The sequence below is a fragment of the Nelumbo nucifera genome, chromosome 5, assembly GCF_055504915.1.
Source record: "Nelumbo nucifera cultivar China Antique chromosome 5, China Antique-T2T, whole genome shotgun sequence".
Taxonomy (NCBI): domain Eukaryota; kingdom Viridiplantae; phylum Streptophyta; class Magnoliopsida; order Proteales; family Nelumbonaceae; genus Nelumbo; species Nelumbo nucifera.
The window spans coordinates 29,691,378-29,697,377 of NC_142653.1; the positions used below are offsets into that span (position 1 = coordinate 29,691,378).

The 6,000-nt window shown below is 33.9% G+C and overlaps 1 long non-coding RNA gene across 1 annotated transcript; it reads right to left on the reverse strand.

Moving 5' to 3' along the window:
• Nucleotides 1-3,809: 3,809 nt before the first annotated feature.
• On the reverse strand, nt 3,810-5,698 carry LOC104600082 (uncharacterized). Its single transcript, XR_016076480.1, has 3 exons — nt 5,238-5,698; nt 4,381-4,456; nt 3,810-4,267 (listed from the first exon to the last, which is right to left on the reverse strand). It is a non-coding gene; the product is annotated as an uncharacterized LOC104600082 (long non-coding RNA).
• Between the last annotated feature and the right edge of the window lie 302 nt (nt 5,699-6,000).

Genomic DNA, 6,000 nt, shown 5'->3' on the forward strand with positions numbered 1-6,000 from the left:
GGGTCTATGCCTAATACTTCAAGCCCAACCCTGAACCGACCTGTATATATTTAAATATGTATATATATAGTATTTTATATATAAAAGACAAGCTAGAAGAGGCCAGGTTGGGCCTAGACTATAGCCCTTATCATAAGTGTAAAGCCCAACTTGATCTATATAATCACTCATACACTCTACTCAATGCACTTGTCCTATCTAATAACCAACCCACCCCGTTGCCCAACCCAATGGCCTTGACCTATCCATCCCCTTTGTAATTAATAAAGCAAAATCAAGGAAACCCATTTTTTTAAAAAGGAAAGATATATTAAACATCAAGTGAAAAATTAAATAAAAATGTTAGCATTTTTGGTATTTAGAGTCATGTATTAGATTATGAAAATTATGATCATATTCAAGTAATCATATTAGCTTTGCCCTCCCCCCCTCCCCGAGAAAAAAATGCTATGAACAGTCAATTAAGGTGGTGTTTATCAATACGAACAGGCACATTGTAGTAGGGTGTCAATTGGATTGGATTTGGTCCAATCCGATCCAGTTCAATGTGAATCCATTATAAATGGACCAGGTCTAATCCAATCTAATGAATGCTTTGAACCAATTTGGACCAGTCCAATTAAATGTCTAGACTGTCCAATTTGTTTAAATTTATTTTGGTCTAGATTGGTTTCAACCCAAATTCTGTTCATTGACACATATATTCTCATCTTGTATCAATGGATCAGATATTGGCTTAATCCAACTCAGTCCAATATAAATTTGTTACAGAGGGACCAGGTCCAATCCAATCTAATAAATATTTTGGACCGGATTGGTCTAATCCAATATGTCTTATTAGTCCATCCAAATTGATTTTGGACTGGATGGAGTCCAATCCAAAACTGATCCGTTGACACCCTTATATTGTAGTTAATGAGCTATCTCTTGCTCACAATCTAAAGTCTGTCATTCTGTCGGTTGGTATAGGATTAACCTAACGGATGTAACATTTAACAATTAATACACATGCAAACAGATAATTCACTAAATTATAGTGGTGTTTGGTTCCATCACTGTTTTCTGCCATGTTGGAGCCACATCCAGTTTTGAGAAAACAGTATATATATATATATATATAACTGTCCTTTTTAAAAATGTCATTTTTGACTTTTTTTTTCTTTTCTCAAAGCAATTTTTAGTGTGGTGACAGACATGGCTCTTACATGAATAGAACCAAACAATATCATGCATAAACATTTCCCCAAAAGTCACATAAAAAATGCAAATAGAAAAAGAATGCACAATGGAACCAAACACCTCTTATATGTTTTTTCATGATTTATTTATAGTAATTCCATACACGTATTGTAAGAGATATATAAGATACTTTAATAAGAGAGAGCAAGAGAAATAACATCTAAAAGGCCTATCAGTAGTCATGGCATCTTATTATCACCGTTAACCCAAGTAACATAGTGTTGGCTCTTAGTTTGTTACTTTAGGGGGTGTTTGTCAAATTTACATTACAAACTAATAGGTATTGTTGGCTATGGAGCTGTGTTAAAGAATCATTTGAGAGATATTTTGGTTGCTGATTTTGGATGGTTCTGAACCAGCTTCTTCTACTTTGTATGCAGGAATGGCAATGGGCCTGGTTAAGGCACGGACTATATTCTTCAATTCCAACCCGAACTTTCAAAATAATTCCCATCCCAACTTTAATCTCTTTCGAGGAAAAATTTAGCTTTCATCACTAATCCCTGACAGAGGTGAATTCCCCATCAGGTAGGGGTGTCAACCGATCGGTTTTAGATTGGATTCAATTCGATCCAAATTTTATTAAATCGGATTGGACGGTTCATTATAATTATTGGGTTGGGCTAGTCCAAAATAAATTGATCCATATATATTCTTATTGGTCTGAATTGAACCTAAACTAAATTTCCAATAATCCAATCATGAGGCCAAACCCTTATCCAATTTGAAACCAATCAAAACTGAAGCTGGCATAAAATCACTTTTATGAAAGTACTTTTACGAAAACACTTTTACAAAAGTAATTTTATGAAAAGTACTTATACAAAAGCACTTTGGCAGAAATAGTTTAATAAAATCACTTTAATAAAAACACTTGCAAAAAATACTTTTAGGAAAGCACTTTTGTAAAAGTACTTTTACACAAACACTTGTGAAATCACTTTTACTAAAAAAAACTTTTACGGAAGTACTTTTACAAATACACTTTTATGGAAGCACTTTTTATAAAAGTACTTTTAGGAATGCACTTTTATGAAGGAACTTTTACAAAAGCACTTTTACAAAAGTACTTTTATAAAAGCACTTCTACAAAAGTACTTTTATAAAAGCACTTATACAAAAGTACTTTTATAAATGTACTTTTGCGACCACTTTTATAAAGGCACTTCTACAGAAGTATTTTTATAAAAGTACTTTTATAAAAGCACTAGTACTTTCATGTTTATGAAAGCACTTTTATAAAAGTGTTTTTCAATGCCAAAAGGGTATATTTATGTGAATTTTAGATTTTCTTCATTTTAATATATTTTTATAATTTTTTATATATTTTTTGATATTTCCAATCCAATCCATTTACATTTTAACGGATTGGATTGGATTTGGACTGGATCAGGTTAGACTAAATCCAGTCGAATTGACACCTCTACCATCAGAGACCCAGCCTCCCAAATTTTTTAATTAAAAGTTTGTTTTTGGATAAAAGAATTATTTGAAATAAAGGCTTAGTTTGAAAAAAGTACAAATGTATAGTACAAATACATACAAAATAATACAAAATACAAGATTTTGCATTGTACATATTTGTATGTATACTCCTTCCAAACTGAGCCAAAGGAAAAAATCAAAATACAAATAATATTTTAAATATATTTATATATAATATAAATAATATTATATTTATATATGTATATATACATATATTTAATACAAATAATATTTAATATATACAATCGGGCGGGGCGAGTTGGAAACTTCACTCCCCATCCCGATCATGTTGGGGAGGCCAGATACCCAATGGGGACAGAGGCAATTGCTTATATGAAAGGACTAGAGAGCTAGTCATTGCTCCTATGGTGCTTGAGTAGAACTATTTGAATTTGGTTGCAATGGGCAAGGATTCAAAGATTGAAGTCAAGTCGGATATCTTCTTTCTAGATAAAAGCATCTTAAAATTGGCCAGGGATTTAGATGTTTCTTTTGCTTATGTAAATGGGTCTACTAATGGCCTAGCTCATGCTTCAGCTCAGACAGATCCATTAGAGTTAAGCAGGTTTGTTGGTAACCTTTAGCTCTGATTAAAATAAGCCTTTGTCGTATGATCATGTTATAGATACTATACAATATATGTACTCAAAAAACTATCATATTAGTAGTTGTGAAAATATGAATGGTTTTTAAAAAAAGGAAAAATCTAAGATGCAAAAAAGATATGGTATGGAAAGAGTTTTGACCAATCAAAACCCACTCATGCATTCTGATAAATAACACTTTATTCCTCATCACATTTATGTCAATTTATTGGTCAGTTGTTTTTTGGATATCATGTCTTTTCCATATGATAGTCGAACCCTTTAAAAAACACCAATTTATTTCTATTTCTTAAAACAAAAAAATATGTTGCGGTTTTTGGTGATTTCAGAAAAAATGAAAACAAGAAGCATTTATGTTATAGAACACCCTTAAGAGATTTTGGTCCAAAACACAATGTAATAGTTTATATGGGAAAAATTGACGAAGCGGAAATGATATGATAGCAAAAGGACATTGATTAATCAAAACTCACTTGTGAATTTGATAAATAAACACCTAATTGGTTATCACTTTTATGATATTGGTTGATTGGTTACAAGTTTTTTTCGATATGTATTATGTCTTTTTTTTATGATAATTGAACCCTAGTTTATGATAATCTCATCTCAAACATTAGAGGCCTAAACTAAAACGAATTGACCTACAAATACATTGTTCCACTTAACAATGTATATAATTGGCATTGATGCTGCAGATACAACACCATTTTTTCAGAAAACAAGATCCAAATACAATAATATTTCTCAAGTTGTAGTCGTCCATTCAACAACCAATATATATATATATATATAAAGGAAGTACATCGATCTCTTTCAACAATTCATCCATAACTCCGCCTTCTTCACCTTGGATATGCTCTCCAGAATGGCGGCAGGTGAGATGTGTCCCATCACAGTCACCCTCTTCGTCTCCAAGTCTATACTGAATGAAGTCACCCCTTTTATTATCATGAAGATCATAAAACATCACGTTAATTAACAAATATATACCAAGGATTAACCAAGAGGAAAAAGAGATCAACTCAGTTGCTGCAGGGAAGAGAAATAATACCTTCCATCTTGGATAAGTGTTTCCTCACTTTACCAGCACAACCTTGGCAATGAAGAGAAACTTTCATAACAACCACCTGCCTCAAAAGTAAATTGTGAAAGAAAAAGAAAATTGCAGTTAAGAAGTTAAAATATAACAAAATGGAATTAATTCGTTATTTTTAAATCTTTAATTTTTTTTTTCATTTTAATTTCTCTTCATCTCTTCTTCCATTTTTTAATGGCGTTTCCCATTCCCTGTGTAAAACATACAAACCCATGTGCAGAGGGAGTAAAGCCACCTACTACCTAATGTTGTGTTTGGTTTGGAGGAAAAAGGTAAGGAAAAGAAGAGAAATTCCTTCCTTTTCCTTACTTTTCCTTCAAACAAAAAAACAGCCTAAGAGATTTCTTGAATTAGATGAAAAAAATAAAAGAGAAAAGGGATGTGATGCCGTAGGCATGCATGCTTGTAGGACATGCATCCTGATTTGTGAGATAAACTTAAGATTCTGAATTTGCTAAAAGATCGACTTCTGCATGACTTTGGAGTTTCCATTCTCAATTTCCCAAATCCCAACTACAAGCTACTTAGCCCTTCTCTTAACTATAGAAGAAGAAATTAAGTAGGACAGAAAAGGCAGAATATTCCTTTTATTTTGTTTACATCTTCATCGAAGAAAACAAAATACTCTATGAATTAAATATAATTTCTGTGATCAAAACTGACAATGTGGGGTGCCAGCGTTGAAGCAAGGACCCAACCCGTGACTTCATATGGTTGCAGAACTCTTTCCGACAGTCCAACAGTAGGTAGAGAAAGAGGAAAAGAGGAGAAAGAAATATTCTAAATAGGTGGTTGTTGTGAACTACTCTGACCTGAAAGGCCTGATCAGAGGAAGCTAGTGAAGTGGGTATGGAGCAAGTGCTCGAGGACCTTCGTTCGAACTCTCGTTCCCTCCGGATGGACGACGACAAAGACAGTGGCGCTGGTCTGTTATCACCCAAAGAAGACAACCTCCGGGGCTCAATGAGCCGATAGTACTTGGAGTTGATCAACATAGAATCATCAACCAACGATCTGTCCGGCCTCCTCGGCACGACCACTGATCGGGGATCTCCTGGCATACACACCGCCGTCGCCCCGGGCGACTGGCACATTAAACCCCTCATCTTGTTGGTCGTCTTCATGTTCATGGCTGAGATTCTGACACACACACGCAGAGAGAGAGACTGTGTCTGTGTGTCCTACAGTCCTCGTACACTGCTGGGTAAGAAGAACAGAGTAGTTAAATAGAATTTGAGATGGAGCAACATAAATCCTCTAGCCAACCCGGGTGTCAGATTTATCTGGTGAGTGGTATATAGCCAAAATGCATGGGTTTTTGGTTAAATGACTAAAATACCCTAATCCTTTTTTTGATAATTATTAAAAATTGATAACGGATACAATACGCACGTCAAAAGGTTAGAGGCTTTTTTTTTTTTGGTACGGGAGTGGACTCATTGAAATGAGCAAGAATTCCAAGATTAGGCTCAGTTTGGAAGGAGTAAAAATGCAGATATATATGTAGAGCATAAAATCTTATGTTTTTATATATTTGCATTTATACTTCTTTCAAATTCAGTCTGAGGCTCAATT